Genomic DNA, 18,564 nt, shown 5'->3' with positions numbered 1-18,564 from the left:
TTGCTAGTCAGGAAGGGAGCAATGAGGTTGGTAGATTTAACTAAGATTCCCTATAGTGAAATCCCAACAAGATCTATTTCAGTACTGATTTTAACATTCAAATTATTCATAAATAGACTTCTTATGTTCCATTTAATAACTTTTAAAAAACTACCTTTTTTTTTTTTGTAAAAAGAACTTACTCTGCTTTCAGTCAAAAATACTGTTCTTTTTCTTTCATATTCCAAATCATCTCAAACTGCAGATTAAAAAAAAAGCATAAAAAATGAATTCTGGAAGACAAATAAATTAATGACATTTAAAGATGCTGTAAGTAACAGTTTAAAATTCAGAGTTGTTGCTCTTTAATGTGCTACATACTATTTGAGAAATTATGTAATACTGATTTAATTAATTTACTACGTTGCTTGTACAAAAAGCTACCAGCTGTTTTATAAAACTTGTAAGAGTATAGTTCACTCTTGTGACTTTTCTAATTAAATACTATACTACAATTGTACATGAGTAATTATATGCATCACTAATCCCTGTCTTGCTCTAAATAAGGCTGTTCATATGAATAATGTTTACACATTTTGCTTCTAAATAGGAAACCAGACAATAAAAAAAAAAGAAGACAATGTAATAAAAAAAATAATAAAAGCCACTAGAAAAATCAGAAAACCCACAAACAAAACCCTGCTCCAGGATCCAAGTCCAGATTTTTAAATAGCTGTTTTCTATTCTTGACTATTTTGTCCTTTCATCTTCCCTATGTGCAAGACAGTTATTAGCTACCCTTTATTAAGCCTTGACCCTGCAAATGCTTGAAAATATGAATGAAGTTTATCAGAAATTAAATTACCAACAAAATTAAAGCATGGAATTTTGCATGAAGAATTGGCAATGTTGTGGTGGTTTCTGGGATTTTACAGGAAAGTTTTTATTAAGATTTACTTGCAATAATCTGAAAAATCACCTGATAAAATAAATGTTTGTAAAATTATTTAAGAATAACCCCATCTGTGCTCTACTAACAAGTATTTTTAGTTTTTCCCAAAATTATAATTTTAACCAAGTTAAAGTAATTGGCATTTTTCTTTCCAGGAGTTATATATTAGAGCTGTGTGATAGGTCTTTCTGTTTAAAGATTTAGTAATCACGTTTGACATAGCATAAATTTTAAAATGTCCAGTGTTAAGGATCAGTAAAAATACTGATTTTCCATACAAAAAATGACATTAAACTGTTTCCATATAAGGTAACCAAAGGACGATTTCAATGAAAGATAGTTGTAAACTTCAAAAGACCCCCTAACACAAACCTCACAAATTATGGTATTTTTTTTCATAGGAATCACAAAATTTGTATTTCTAAGCAAAAGAAGGTTTTAATCTGAAAAAAAAAAACCCCAAACAACTCATGTCCTCAAGATATCTGTGTTCAACTCTGATTGTGCATTTTCCTGATATCAATATATCATTAATTCAACTTAGTGTATCCAGAAGTTTATAGCCAAAGAAAGATTTTTATTTGAGGAATAGGGACAAAAAATAAATAAAGTCATAGTGAGAGAGAAAAAAAAAAAAAAAAAAAAAAAAAAAACACACACACCAAACAAAAAAACCCCACAACCAGTTTTAGAACAGCTATCTAAATGTAGTGTAAGATTTGAGATCCTGAAAATGAAAGTGCATTCTTCATGGCTATGGGCCTTGCACTGTTTGAAATACCTTGCCTCCCAAATCCCTAGTAAATCTTTTCAAGCAAGTGGGGAAGTAGCAATGATTGGCTAGTCATACCAACTGATATTGTGATTATTCAAGTGGATGCAATTATCTGTAGTATATAAGTGTTTGTAGAATCAAATTTCGTTTCAAAAGTAAAGCATACTATGTGCATGATTTTAAATATTCATAATTTGAGGTTTGTTCTTAAGTTTCACCGTACTCAATCAAGCAGGCGTCTGCTTGTAGAGGGACCACAGAAAGAATTCAAAACTACCCTTAGTTCAAATCAAGAACCCATACAGTCACTTTGCACGACTGTCCCTCTGCCTGCACTTTACTGAGTATCATCATGTTCTTGTCGGCTCATCCCTCCATCCTGCCCGCGTCTTTCTGGGTGGCAGCTCTGTCCTTGCATATATTGACTCGTACCCACCCCAATTTGTTGTCATTTGCAAACTTTATGAGCAAGCACTCCATCACCTTCTCCGGGTCATTGAGAAAGATGTTAAACAGGACAGTTTTCAGAACACATATTCTTCATTTATAAAATAGCTGAACACTTTTTAATTCACAGTTGTAGTAGAAAAATGGCAGAGACAGTTTCTGGTACTGATTTCTTATATTTCTTCGTGGCTTTTCATTTGCAGAAGAAAATCTGTAAAAAAATATTCATACTTATTAAATCAATGTTGTACAAAGAAGGAGTGAGAAAGCTGTAGAATCTGCTTTGGGGGGTTCTTTAAAGAAATTCAAGGAATTAATGGTCCTTGATTTTATATGTTATTTTACAGATAATTTTTAAAGATTATTATACAAATTCATTTTTTTCCTCAGACGTATTATTAGATATAATATTAATATGTTTTGCAACATGGAAATCTCAGTAAGATCTCTGTTGGTATCTTCCATATCAGCTTGTCCTTTGGTCAAAATCAGTTGATGTGGTCAAACTGAAATTATAATCTGCTGATACAGTCCTAAATGAATTATCCACTGTCTTAGAAGCATCTTGAATGCCTACTAACAATTAGTTCAGGTCAAGGAGCTTACTCCAGTACATTATCTTTACTCGATATTTTACATTCTTTATCAATTAATCTATAATATTAATTTTATATGTGAACACATTTGTATACAAGGAGCTCGTTCACTGAGTGGGGATTTAAGGAAAACCTGTCATCTTCATATAACCTCGTAAAACAACGATCATCTCAGGTTGTTAGCAGATGGATCATATTACACAGAACAGACTAAAGTACAATCATGCACTGAAATATTATGTGGTACGTGTTACTGTTCTGGTTTTAAATTACAGCTAATGTGACATTGTAAACTGCATGGCAAACTCCTGGAGACTGCACTAGGAAAATATGAATAACAGAGGAAGAAGAAAAACTATTCATTAAATTCCTCAAGTACCTTTAAATAAAGTAACAAGCAGGAATGATGTAATTTCAGTATTAATACAGCTAAATCAAACCACCAATATGTTTATGATTGTAGATCTGTTTGACATGACAGAAATCTCCTTTTTCGTATACTTTTCAGCAATGTATCTCATGTGGTTTCTGAATCTCTAGTAACTAGCATGAAATTTCTAGAGCAGTTTATGTTTCTTTCAGATTGGTTCCTGCTGTCAGCTAGAGGAATAAGACTGTAATCTTCCTTCTAATACTTCCAGTCTTACAGTATTAGTGCTGAATTAGGTATTGCTAATTGGAAAAACAACAACAACAACACCCCAAAAAAAACCACCCAAGCCACAACAGAAAACTGAAGTGAGGACTTCAGTGTTTTGCACATTTGAAAGGCAAGAAGGGTTCCAGCCTGCTGTATTCATCATGAACTTCACTTATTAAAAGTTTCAAAACAGACTTTAGGAGGCATAATAAAAATAAATTTATATTAAAAAGAAAGGTGTAAACTAAAATAGTATTCCTAATCTCCATTCTGTAGGCTTACTTTTACAGTTGTCATGGTTTTAGCTGGGATAGAGTTAGTTTTCTTCACTCTAGCTGGTATAGTGCTGTGCTTTGAACTTAGCATGGAAAAAAAAAATGTTGAGATAACACACAGATGTTTTGGTTGTTGCTGGGTAGTGCTTGTACTAGTCAACGACATTTCTAGCTTCCCATGCTCTGCCGGGTGCACAAGAAGCGGTGAGGGGAGGGGGCACAGCCAAGAGAGCAGATTCAAACTGACCAAAGGGATATTCCATATCATGTAACATCACGCCCAGTATGTTAACTGGGAGGGGCTGGCCGGGGGAGGGAGGCAGCAATCACGGCTCGGGGACGGGCAGCATCAGTCGGCGGGTGGTGAGCGGTTGTATAGTTTGTGTTTCTGTGGGGTCTTTTCCTTTTTTTCCTTTCCCTTCCTTTTCCATTTTATTATATTAACATTATTGTAATTATTATAATTATTATTATTTTACTGTAATTATTAAACTGTTCTTATCTCAATGCACAAGTTCTTTTGCTCTTCCAATTCTCTTCCCCATCCCACAGGGGTGGGGGGGAGTGAGCGAGTGGCTGCGTGGTGTTCAGTTGCCATCTGAGGCTGAACCACAACAACAGTTATGCAACATTTTTTTAAAAATCCATAAATTATATCCCTTGAAGAGTATAAATAAAGCGATTTCCCTAAATGTAAAATTACATTCAGGTTTTGATGAGAAATAACAAAATGCTTTGTAAGAGTCAATCACTTTGACAGAAAAATTAACATTTTTAGAGCATTCAGAATATCAGATGCACAAATACTTTCTCTCAAGAACAGTCTTGCAGATTGGCAAATATTTTTGTTTTGCTTCTTTTACTTCTTATTTTTTAATTCAATAGAGTATCATTATATTCCTTCACAATAATTGTAGTATTTGAACTGTAGAGATGTAATTCAAAGCAAGATGCAAACCAAAGACTTCCATTCAATTACTCCACTATTTAATTTGACAAAATTTTGTCTTTCAGCGGTATGCAAACAGTGCTCTCTTTTGATCAAAAGATCTCCAAGTCATTGTCTCAAAATCTACAGGTGTTACTCAGCCTTTATGTTGTTTTATCAGTTTTGTTCAAAACTAAGGGAAAGAAGTTAAATTATTTTCCTTTGTACCAGTCTTTCAGATTTCAGTTTCAGAAAGCTACTGAAATACTGAGACCCTTCCACTGAGTGGAAGTAAAACATGTCAGTTTTCACAAAGACATCTAAGTGGTTTCACTTTGTCATATTATGTAGCTCAAAGTTATAAAAAAGTATAAAAAGTTTTCTACAGGTAAATATCACTTAATGTGTACATCATAAAAATCTTTAGACCACAAAACAAAACCACTATCATAACACTGTTCTTGTTCAGTGTTGCTCTACCCGTTTCGTCTACTATGCAAATTGTAAGTCAACGTAAAGACTGTACTGGCAGTAACTGAAGGAATTCCTTTCCTTCTTAAATGTTTCAACTGTTCAAACCATGTCAGTTCTTATCTCTATAGTAATTATTTACTGTTCCTTGCATGTATATTTTTTTTTTTGTGAGCGTAGCTCTCAGAGATTTAAAGAAAGAAGTTTGAATTATTTTTGAGATAGTGGCCAGTTCAATGTTGGCTTGTGTTACAATACCTCAAGTATTTGGCAATAAAAGTTCTTGGTTCATGCCAGATATGTCAGCCAGTTGGAAAATCTTACCCATACCAACAGTAATGCCATAGCCAGAATACTTCATAGATATATGCAATGTATTATTTGAAGGGAAAAAGAATCTTTTATTAGAGCAACGGATATTTTGGGGAAAAACTTATGAGCACAGAATTTTTCCTGAGGTTTGGAAGTAATATTTTCCTAAAAATGTATGTATCATTCATATGGACATATTGATTTATGTATAAAATTCCTATTAGTAGAATATATCTAAACAGTACTAAACTTTAAAAGGTTGGAAATTTTTAGAATTAAAGTGGTGGTCAAATTTAATTCCAACCACTTATCTTTTCATCTTTTGATAACCATGTATTGGTTAAGGAAGGCAGACAAAATGAAAGGTCTTACGAGTCTGTGTGGTAAATGTATACTTTTTCCAGGTAATGAATCCTAGTTATAACCACCCCGTTGAAACAGAAGGAGCTTAGACTTCAGTTGCTTTGTGTCTTCTGATATCCTTAATTTAAACTTATTCTTTTTAAAATTATCATACTCCTGAACTATGTAATGTCTTGATTAAGAAGCAAGCCCCTCTTCAGCAATGAAGGGTTGGATCTCAGGTGCATTTTGAGGATACAGAGAGCACTAAACCAGAGCAAGATCTCTGGATTATATGGCATCTGATCATGTAATTAAATATTTATAGTTCCAGAAGTAAATAATGTGAAGTAAAGTTTCAGCCAATATTTATTCTGTCCCTTAGTGACTTGTGAATGTTTAACTTGGCCAAAATCAGCTTTACTGGCTCCTTTTCTATCTCCACTACTTTTAGCAGTTCTGCTTTCCTATTTTTCACATTTCTTTCAGAAATTCCCTTCATACAAGTGTACCAAGGATGCTTTGGCCATCTCTTCCATCTCTTTGCTTCAAAGGCCAGTAGAAGGACTAGTGAAAATATAGGCAAGACAGCTCTGTTCTGGTACCATTACTATGTAATCTAGGAACTCCAGTGCCAGGAAAAAAACCCTGTTCAGCCTACACAGCCCTTGACTGAAGCTTACTTTCAGAAGACAGAACCATGGAACCTGTTGTTACCATTATTTTCCTCTAATCTTGTATCTAAATACTTTTTTCAAAAGGCTGAAAAAAGATAAGCAGATTATAGAAAAAATACCATACTCTTGCACTCAGTAGGGAAATCTTTAGTTTGCACTTCAGTGTCAACTCCTATTACTCTGACAAAGTTAGAAGTAATGACAAGCAGAGCCTTTCAATGGAAGTTGCAACTCTCTGTGTGGTGGTATAAGCTTTGCTTATTTAACAAACAGACAGATGGGTTAAAGGGTTTGCTAGTGGGAACTTGAATTCATAGTCATAAACTTCAAAAAACATTTCAGACAAACAGATTATTCTATACCTTACAATTAAAAAAAAAAGATAAAAATGAAACACCCTAATGTGAAATTATTATCTTCTGTTTAAGACAGATTTAAATATCTCAATTTTGAAAAATCTCTTTGTAGTTCTTTACTATATTAAGAAAGTGGTACTTCTGAAATTATCTCTAGCAAACTATTTTAGATTTTCTTGGAAATCAACAGTAAGATTCACCATCACCTACATTTCTTGATTACGAGTTGGATGCCTAGCTTATGACAGTTATATGTTTCCTTTATAAATAATGAAAAGGGAAGATACAGGAGGCAATATATCCCATCTGAGATTTGTAATGTAGGTGGGATGAATTTCCATTTAAAGATCTTTCTGGAGACTTTGGAAAGGGTTTGAGTACATAGTTTTTAGACAGTTATTGTCAGAGAAGATTAATCCAAGCCCAAGGTTTCAGCAGGAGAAGATTATGACTCACACTGGGATAAAAATTCTTGACACCATTCTGCTCTGTGGTGTGATACTTCATTAATTGTGTAGACCAAGCTCAGAGTGAAGTTTTTACCTGACACATGATATCAAGGACATGCTGTCAGCTCTGACTTTTGGTATCTTTCTGCATTGGCATTTCCCAGGTTTTTTCTGTAATTTAGCTTAATTACTTTTAAATAAAATTTTGCCAAATTAATCTTATGTTTTGTTTGGGTTCATTGTTTTGGTTTTTGTTTTTGTTTTTTTTTTTTTTTGTACTAGATGCCTTTTATTTTTATTTCCCATCTTATTAGGTTTTCACACTACTTCCAAGTAAGTACTGAATTTGATGGCAGCATTTAATTTGATTATTTTCAATGGGGAATGAGTTTATTGATGACATTAGAATATAATTTAGGACATAGTTGTCGTGGAGGTACACAAAGCCAAATTAGGCAGGTGATGTAACACAAAATAATATTTATTCTAATTAAAAGTGTTTGGGTACTCCAACAAACATTAGTAAACCACAGGTTCAGGATGCCAAGGGGAATTAGTACTACACAGCTGACTTAAGAATTCTTAAGCTTTAGAAGAATGGCTCAAGATGCACAATCACTCACCTAATAAGGCAAGGGCTCTCAACGTCAATGAGTTACCTTGGGTGGCTTCTCAACCCAAGGGGAGAGCTCCCCACTGCAGCCCTGCTGCTCTGAGGAGGGCTGACTCAATTTGCCCTCTGGCAGAACCCCATTTATACCGTAGTCAAATCTGACCTATGGCCATATATAGCCATGTCAGTTCCTATGGGCTGAGGACTCTGTCTACTGGCAACCATGTATGTGCCAGAGTCACACCAAAGCAGTAAGGGTCCAAAAAGTAAAAGTGTGAAAAAATTCAGTGGCCACTTTATTTCAATGGTCAGAAAGCCCTGGTCTTTATCAAGGCAGGTGCACCTGCCATAATAGTGCATTTCTGAAATTATGCCTATTATTAGGAGTTCCTCAGTTTCAGCAGTGTAATGTACACAAATGTTTGGTTTTAATACTGTGCAGGAGAGGCCTGAATTTCACCTGGGAAGAATTTTTTCTTTTACTATAGGTCATTAGTGTAATTTAGGAAATAGTATGCTTTAGTGCTTTATATTAAGCTTTTATAAAATGTTATACTGGAATGCATTTAAAGGCAATATTGACTCACAGCTCATTGGGTTGATTGGTGTTTTTTCATGGGTCATTGCAAATAAAGCCATTTACATCTTGTGTGATCTTTAAGTACATATGATATATTTAATATACACTTACTGCAACTGTTACATTTAATTACGCTTAAAAGAAATGTAGCAATGAAATGTTACAAATTTTGATTAGCTAAAGCAAATTTTTAAAAAGTATTCTACAGATCCACTGTGCATAGATATTACAGAAGTCTCACTGAGGAGATAGATCTTCCCTAGTACTCAGAAACTGGTGAATGATTAACTGTGTGAAAAAAAGATGTACTGTCCTGTGAATGCATGGTGGTCTATTAAGTATTTGCTGAAGGCAAAACTGTCTATTGAAGCAATGTCCCCACTACTACTTTGGCATTTTTATTTAATCCTTACAAATTCAGGCCATGCGTACAGGCTGAAGTTTGTCAATTATATGAAGTTAATTGGCAAAAATAGTTACTAGAATGAGATTCAGAAAGAATGTGCCAGAATAGTGGTGATGATAGTTCCTCCAGCATCAAGTCAACATTAGGGTCTTCTCTTAAACTTGGATTCTAGAGTATATAGAGGAATATTCTATGGTTGTATGATTTTTAATGAAGAAATAAGTCAATAAAGAAAACTTTTTAATAACTGTTGACAAGTGTTAGGCACAGCAATAAATATTGAAGGAAAAGCGGAAAATGAAAAATCCATGTATATTTAACATTACATTACTGAGTAGATACAGAATTCTGTGAATACTCAATAGAATCAGTGGATAGTTCACCCAAGAGATCATATTTCATCATACCTGCTTCTTAATATAAACATGGAATACTTAATTCTACACAAAGAAATCTTCAGTTAAGCATTGTGACGGATTACCTTTGCAGGTTACCCAAAGAGTCTGGTCAGTAAAATACCAATGTCATAAAATACATGTCCAGAGAAATCACCTGCACAGAATGAGCCAAGTCATACCCATAACAGAGATCTCCATAACAGGGGGTCTTTAAGAACAGATTTTCAAAACCTGTCAGGTACTAAAAATTGTCCTTTTTGGGATCAGAGATGCTACATAGCTTCCGATTTCTTTCCAGTCCTATCTACCGGTAAATAGAAAATTGCTGCATCTCACAGGAGTACATTAAAAGGTCACTCATAACACTACAAAATGTAATATTCCCCTCTAAAAATGATTGTAGTCTGTTATAGAAACATAAACTCTGATTTTATCCATTAAAACAAATTTTTTTTTATTTGTTTGTTTGTTTCTTTGTTTGTTGGGATTATAAATGCTTTAACTGCTGTGTAGAAATCTACAACGGCATGTCCTGGTTTGATGAAAACTTCAGGTTTTTTTGACTGCTGTGGACTGAGTGAGGAAGAAGAAAGTGAATTTACACTAGTCTTTTCCAGAAACAAAAAACACCTGCACAGCCTGAGTTCAACTACTGAGCAGAGAAGACCTGCAAGCCTGCAGTGCTCGTCAGGTGGAGTGAAGCATCCGTTTTTCATTCACTGTATTGAATTCTTCAATAACTGACACTATCCTAGATAGGTCATCAATATTTTAATTCACAACAAAAGATAACAAAAAAGAGGAAGTATTAGGACTGAAGAATTAGACTTTTTTAAAAAGAAACAATTTCTCTCAGTCTAACAAGAGATGGTGTATTGTGGTCTCCCAAATATATTAGATAACGGGGTTGGAGGTTGGGCACAAAGGAATCCATTTCATTTTCACAGCTACATACAAGCTGATGAACTCAAAAGGTCATCTTCTTCAGCATGCATATCTGGTATGTTTATGTTAAATATTGCTTTTGAGAATTCGTCACATGGGTAGAAATGGTGCATGAATCAGGGACCTGGGCAGCCACATGGCATCTGGCTAATGGCATGAAGACAAAACAGTCTAAAGAAGCAGATGAAGGGAGAGGTGATACTATCTCCTGTTTGCAAACTCTTACTGCATCTGATATTATCTTAAATAGGCATCCCAATACCTTAACATACTTACGTTTTAAGAAAAAACATTTAATAAGAAATATTTCCTTCATAAATAATGCATGGATAGAGCTGGAGACTGGCATCCTACAGCATTGCTGGGGTAGGGACTGACATCCAGGGCCAGGCTAAAATGGGATTTTTGGGCCCATGAGTAGTATGGGGAGAGGGCCAGGGAAGGATCAGCAGAAATAGTCAGGTCTCTGTCGTGCCTTCAGAGCCCTGTCAAACATGTGAATAAAAATGGTGAGTAATTTCCTCAGCTGGGGTGTCTTGCCTTGATGAAGTTAGTGAACCTCTGCTAGATCTAATTTATGACTCCTTTGTAAGTGTGAATCTCTATTGCAGTTCTTGAGTGTGTCACAGGGGGTTTTTGTTTTGAACAGGCTGAAGCTTGTACTGTTTCAATCATGGAACAGTTTATTGGGATAAATGAACAAGTTGTGGTAGTACAGTAGAGTCAGTTTTGTGCATTTGATTGCGCAAACAAAAAGTATAAACAATATATTTTTCTCACTTCTACTGTAGGAACCATATTGCTATAGGAAAATATTATAAAGTCAAAACCCCTCCATATATATTCCCAATTAATTATTCCAAGAGTATAAAAACTAAATTGCTAGCATTTTAAATGGAAAGTTAAGGATCAGAATAAATACAGATCTCTTCCACTAACAGTTCATTAGATTTTTAAAAAGTCATGGTTTATGCAAGTACATTTCCATTTTTTCTCTTATCTACACTTCTCATTCACAGGAGTAAGGCCTCAGAAGGAGAAGATGAAATTCTTTGTACAAATAAGCATATAACCTTTAGTAGTTATGTTAACATTCATAATTATGGGATTAATGGTCACCAGTCAGATATATCTGTGACTAAATAATTTAGTCACTAATATCTTTTGCCTTTCAGAAGTACAAAATCTAAGGATACTATCAAGGTGCGGAAGCTTCTCAAAAAAAAAAAAAAGTAACAAAAAATAACTAAAGCCTACTGTTTTCCAGCAGAAGGATCATAAGAGGGACTAATAGGACATTATCAGATCCTGTGGAGAAATGTGGCCTTGCAGTGTTAAAAGGAAGGTAGTGATACCTTTACCTATCCCTGTCTGTCAGTCACTATTCATCAGTAAGGTAAGATGAAGTGAGTCTCCTATTACGTCCTTATATTGTTGATAAAATGAAAATGTGAAAGCAAAATTACTTCACCAAGGGGAATTCTATTTGCAAAAAGTACTGACAGAAAAATATTTGGGGTAGTCTGGAGAACTTAGTAGTGAAGACAACTGCACTCCATCAGTGACATGATTACTGTATCTTTCTTAATGCACAGATGAAATGTCCTGACACTCCTTTGCCAAGGACCTTGAAATTGGCTCAGTACACCTACTCCTAATTCTTTCTGTGATGCTGACTGCACCATCTATTTACTCATTCCCTGTTTATCTTTCTTTCACAATCTAACTGACAGAAATAGGATTACTTGGCTCATTCTATACTAAAGGTGGTTGCTCTGGGCACATGTTTCAAGACACTGACATTTTCCTGTCTTTTTATTATTATTGGAGTCACCTCCTAAATTAAAATACCTCATTATCATTATGCTCTGAAACAAAGTTTGTAGGGAGAGGTAGTAGCTGACAAACTGATAGAACTGGAAGTAAGCTTTCAGGAACACAGCCGTTGTTTAGGTCTTAAACAGAAAAAGCAATCTCACAAACTAGCAATACGTTGAGAACAATCTTTCTGTGTTTAGCTTGATTGTGCCCATCAGTTAGACACTTTGAGTAAAAAGTCAAGTAGTAGCTGCAGAGCAGGGACCTTTGTAATGGGAAAAAATGATAATGCTATTACTTTTGAAATGTATGAAAAGAAAGAGAGATCATCTGTCCTGAGGAAGGAACGAGTAAGTTGGAAAGTCTGAACTTATGGCACAAACATTTCTAATGAGTTGATTTTTATTTTTATCCCCTAATATTCAACTGAGATATGAATTTTAATTATCAGAATCTTTTGAAGATGTTCTGCTGAACCCCATTCAGGATCAGTACTGAGAGGCCAAGTATTAAGTAGATATTTAGTGAAAGATGTTCTCCCATTGGTAACTAGACATCTTTATTGCTTTTTTTTTTTTTTAAGTTCATTAGGTTATGTAGTGGTTATACAGTTTGGTCGTAAACAAAATTATGCAATGCACTATGTTTTATTCTCATACTTCATATGTACTGATTCTGAAAATGATTTTCTGAATTTTTTTTTTCTGAAAATGAGAAAGATCAGGGATTGTTTGAGTGTGAAAAGAAAGCCTTGCTCCAAGACAGGATGTCCTTTCAGTGAATTTTGTCACTGATTTCTCTGTGAGGAAATAAATTCCATCATACAGTATACAACATCTTAAGTTTAAGAAAATCATGGTTTTCTTTTGCACTTCTGTTAGTTTACAAGAGTATATTTTCTTCAAAGCTGTTACCATAAAGACCTCTTATGAACAAAGCTACTTTTTAGACTTTTTAGACTTCTGAGAGAAACTAACTCTAACCCTAGAATATGTCATCAGCACTGTAGTCAAGATTAGAAGAGTAATATACAAATTACTATGTGTAGCATCGGCAGACCAATACCAGAGCTCAAAAAAAGACTTTGTAATGTATGGCTAGAGACTTAGATACCAGTACTTTATATCAAATGAGAATACTAAACAAATTAAACCTTTTAGCTTAATTGTGTTTTATTAGTAGGTGAAACTAACCTCCTGGTCCTTGATAGCAATGTAGTGACTTTGTTACTTGCAGAATAGATGCCAATGGCAACTCAACATAAACAATTAGTATAGTCCTTGCAAATTAACTATGACAAATTTTGATAAAGAAACTTTAAGAATTTTGCAATCATAATTTAATGTTAGGCCAAATCTCTTGAAATTCTTTGCTAATTCCATTGGTCTTTTTCAAGTTTTAAAGACTTAGTCAAAGTATACAAATCCTTTTCCCTTTTGAAAAAAGGTTATTTCAGATAAACAGTAGGCCAAAAACAAAATTGGAGGATTTTAATTTTGTTTTTAAAGTATATATAAAATCAAAATCTAAAATATCAAAAATACTAAGTCAAAATAAGATCACCAAGGAATTTAATGAAAATAAAAAGGGAGGGAGAATACATCTTTATGTTGTGGGTTTTTTTTAAGTAAATATAAAATGTAATTAAAGCAGAAATTTTTACCTGTGAAAATTTGTATTTTTATTTTTCAGTTGATGATATTGTTCATCAAGGTAGTAATTTCTTGGGGAAAAAATCTGCAGTTCAGGTTTATATAAACCACTTTCGTTATGAAAGATTGGACTAAATGTCAGTACAAATACAAGCACTGCCTTTTTATTTTTTTCTTTCACTGTTTATAAACATCTAAACATGTTCAGAAAAAAAAAAGTAATTAAATTATTCTAATAAATTCTACAAGCAATTTCAATATAAGTGTTCTCATTAGAAAATTTATTTCCTGTTTTAAGGGATAACATTTTTATTTAAGTTTATTGGTATTAGTAGTTTTATGTTGTATTAATTTTGATTCTTTCTCTTTACTGCATGTATTTAATCAAGTTAAACTGAAAGCCTGTATTCCTGCAAACATAGCAAATAAACAATTTACATTCATGTTTTAGTTCAGATCAGGAAAATAAATTTGAAGTGAATCTCCTAATTATCCTCGCTTATCAGAGGCATATTCACATCACAAAGTGGTTTCAGAAAGTGTCAGCTGGACTAATTTTGCATGAAGGTGAGGCCAAACACAGATCAAAAACATTTCTGGTATTTCCCAACAGCTAAAATTGCTTCAATCCAAGGTACCAGTCCAGAACTAGCAAAAGTAAAGCCTCGTGTAGTATGGACATTGGATCTTCAGTATTTACTGTTTCAGTCTGAAGGCTACATCCACTGAGCTGCACTACTTACTATTGTAGACATACACACTAAATACTCCAAGTAGAAAGCTAGCAGGGAAAGAACGGAATGTCCACTTGGTGTATAATTCACTCAAATGGAAATAAAATCATTCCTTTAAAATTCTTCCCATAATCCTGATGCAAGCGTGCGTTTGCAGTATTTATATTAAGGCTTAGTATTTCCATGCAAGCAAAAGGAAAGGGATCCTTATGCGGGAGCTTTGAAAGGATTTGGGACCACTATATTCCATCATCTGACCTTGAGTGTATTTGGCATCATACTTTCCAAAGATATGTTTGCTTGTTCTGTCTTATGGCAGAGGCAGACCTTACTTTTAACCTGCCTATTTATTCAAGAAAATCATGTCCTAGTTCCTTATTCACCACATTAAAAATGCCTTGCAGATTAAGTGCATGGGTTCCTTTGTCTCTTGCATGGTGCAATCATGTGGTTCAACAACACTGGAAAATGATGTCTTAGGTCTTGCTTTTTAATATATATATAGGTTATTAATATGTTTAGTATGTTTTGCAGATTACATTCTATTTGAACTTCAAAACAATAAACAGAGTTTCAAGATCAGGTTGAGCTATAAAAAAAGACCAAACAAGACCCCCCAAAAGTACATCATGTAGGGCAAGGAAAAACAAAGAAAACTTGGATGTGTTCTTCTCAAATTCAAATTTTAGTAAGTTCCAGTCATTGTAATTATTGATGTTTCCTGGGGGAAAAAAAAGGAAACAGATTATACTTCTGTAATATGCTTTCTCTGTTTGTCTGCTTGAGATTGATATCTGTCTCTTGCTATCAGCCTGAGCAATACTTTTCCCTCTGGAGAAACCTTTAGTAGTTTTAGCATTACTTTCTTGTAGGCTTGCCCAGAAGTGGAACTTTCAAATAAAGAGATTCTCTTCCCTGATAAGGATTTCTGTCTTTAAGTAATATTATTGTTATCCTCTCTTTGTTTGTTTTCTGTTTTCTCTAATCACATCCTTTTATTTATATGTGTACAACCAGGCAGCATAATACTAATCAGGTAAACTGTAGGTGATGTGTGTATTAAAACAGAACATATTCTCCCCTTTGTTTTCATATAGTCTCTTTCCTTACATTGGGACTGAATAGCAATTTCAATATTTGGAAACATGTTTTATTGATAAATAATAAGAGTGACACACAACAAAGTCCTTAAATTGTTGTTATGGAAGATATAAAGCACATATAAATTGATTATTACTAGCAGAAAAGCATTCCAGCCTGCACAGGAACAGCTGGAATCAGTGGGCAGAGCATGCTCAGGGTAACATGCTGCAGACTAAGCAGCAATACACCCCCCATTTTGACCCTTGGGAACAGGGTTTTAGCAACAGAGTGGCAATATATGTACAACTAAAATATTTTCTTTTATCATTGTTCCCTCTTTTCTCTAGCTTCATATATTCTTCCCCTTCTAGAGGAGCCATACTTAGGGTTTTAGTCCAGTAAGGCACTTCAGACGGTACCTATATATAAATACTTAAGCTATCCCACTGAAGGCTACTGGTGTATTTAAAATCAGGCATCTGCTGTAGAAGTGTGTTAAATTAGGACTTGAGTGATTGCACGTGCAAATTGTAATTGATATCAACAGCAATGATAGGAATCCATCTTGGTAGCCAGCTGGTTTGTCTATGCCCGAAAGCTCCTTCTGATTATTATACTCATTTTATAAATGCAGACAATGACAGTTATGTGTTTTGGACATGATAACAAAGCTTTAAGTAAGAAACATTGATTCCAGAGTTATTGTGCCCTAAATTTCTGTTCTGAAAAATAAGAAAATCAGTACAACTCTTAATTTAAAGGTATGTTACAAATATTCCTTGGGTCTTGGCAAATGATTGTGCATGAAAATAAACTATAGCATGTATCAAGTGAAATATTATTGCCATAAGCCAGCATCCAAATATTTACAATGGGTTATTATAAGCATGTTAGCATCTGTTTCAGTACATTTATACAGCAAAAGAGTCTGAAGCACAAGAATTTTGAACAGATTTTAAAGACTGAGTCGATTCATAAAATAGACGTAGGAGAACATCTGAACTGGCAAAGAAAATGCTTGCAATTAGGCAATTTTAGAAGAAAGCACCTGAAAATCTCATCTTAACTCCTATAAAATTGCATATTTCATATTGTAACCTTGCTGAGATGAGGAATGTTTGGATGGCACATGGAGGTAGGAGGTATGGAACAATTTACAAACACATGCTGCCTTCAAATTATAACACTCTCCTACTAAGTAATTATTTGCACATTGTCTCTGTCAGTATTGATTACACTAAATATGTTATTAAAAGACTGCTTTTTTCCAGAAGAAGAACACGGCTCAGTGGATAAGATTTTCACCTCTAGAAAAAGAAGTTCATTGTGTGAATATTTGGCAATGAATATTAATTTGTTGGACTTTGGTTGAAATTCAGCTATAGCGTAGAATACCTACACAGTTAAAATGATAGTCTAGTAATAGGTTCTTGCAATGACTTTAAGGTTATGATGTAAATAATAAGTACAGAAATAGATGACATACAGATTAACTATATATTTCTGAGAGATTAAGAAACATGAAATAGTGTTCACAGAACTGGTGATCTCTCAAATCCATAGTAAAGTATGCAGTTTTATATTCTATGCAATTATTTGTGCATAGGTTAACATCTGACATGAATGCTGAACCCTTTACCTTATTACCTCACTAAACATAAGTTATTTCACTGAATTCAATAAAGCTAAGATTTCACCTCTAGGAAATAAAAAATAATTTATTCAAGCTGTCCATTCATGACTGTAGTAATTAGGTGTATTTTAGGTTTAAGAAGAAGAAGAAAAACATTCTCCAGCTGTCTTCATCTAACCATTGACACTTGTTTTCAATGTGAAACAAAACCAGTATACTGGTTTTGTGTGGCAAGGTGTTGGTAGCAGGAGGGGGCTACAGGGGTGGCTTCTGTGAGAAGCTGCTAGAAGCTTCCCCCATGTCTGATAGAGACAATGCCAGCTGAATCCAAGATGGATCTGCTGCTGGCTGAGACTGAGCCCATCAGCAGCAGTGGTAACCCCTCTGTGGTAACAATATTTAAGGAGGGGAAAAAGTTACTGTGCAACAGCAACTGCAGCCAGAGAGAGGGGTGAGAAGACTTGTGACCCTGTGGGGGACCCACGCCGGAGCAATTCATGAAGGACTGTAGCCTGTGGGACAGACTCATGTTGGAGAAGTTTGTGGAGGACTGTCTCCCATGGGAGGGACCCCACACTGGAGCAGGGGCAGAGTGTGAGGAGTCCTCCCTCTGAGGAAGAAGGAGTGGCAGAGACAACATGTGATGAACTGACTGCAACCCCCATTCCTTGTCCCCCTGCACTGCTGAGGGGGAGGAGGTAGAGAATTCAGGAGTAGATTTGATCACTGTTATTTTGGCTGTAGGAATCAATTGTCTATAGAGCTTGTAAAGCTTCTGACACAATGAAAGTTTGGTATGAGTCTTGTGTAGAACATTGCATCACCAGTACATCACCAAAAAAATGTATACACACATGGTTTCCTATAAATAATCATCCTCCAATGTTGAGAAAAGTAATCCACAGCCTTAGAAATATGGTATTTTTACAGAAAAGCAATGATCTGAACTCCACCCACACTCCTCTAAAAAAGTAGCCAATATTTTTTAACGTTAATGTTACTATAAGTACATACTAGTGGGCAGTTACACTTGTGGCGCTAATTAATAAATACTTTATTAAATTCCTCCTTCATGTATGTTTTCTTTTAATAAGGAAAATGGATGAGCAGTGAACAGCAAGGGAAATTATCTGAGTCTGAGTTGATTAACAATTTAATCACATATATTGGCTAGACTTGTTTATAAAACAGGTAAATGTCAAAGCAACCTACCTCTAACCACTATCTGTTCTTGATTATAAGTACCAGAACTCTCCTAAGACTTGGGCATGTGACTGAGGCAGAAACTAATAGTATCGCTGCATGTACTTGATCAAAACTTAATTCTCACCTAAAGACGTGTCAGCTGCTTCTGAACTGATCAAAGCTGAAATGTGGCATCTCCTCAGGTGGTCTTTATGCTACCTTACAGTTCTTGACTAAAACTCTGGAGAGAGCAACATAGTTTTTGCATTTTCTGCACATATTCATATTTTTCCTCCCAGAGTAACATTTTGTAACATT

Source organism: Phalacrocorax carbo, chromosome 3 (assembly GCF_963921805.1).
Source record: "Phalacrocorax carbo chromosome 3, bPhaCar2.1, whole genome shotgun sequence".
Taxonomy (NCBI): domain Eukaryota; kingdom Metazoa; phylum Chordata; class Aves; order Suliformes; family Phalacrocoracidae; genus Phalacrocorax; species Phalacrocorax carbo.
Note: the sequence above shows the minus strand (reverse complement) of the source record.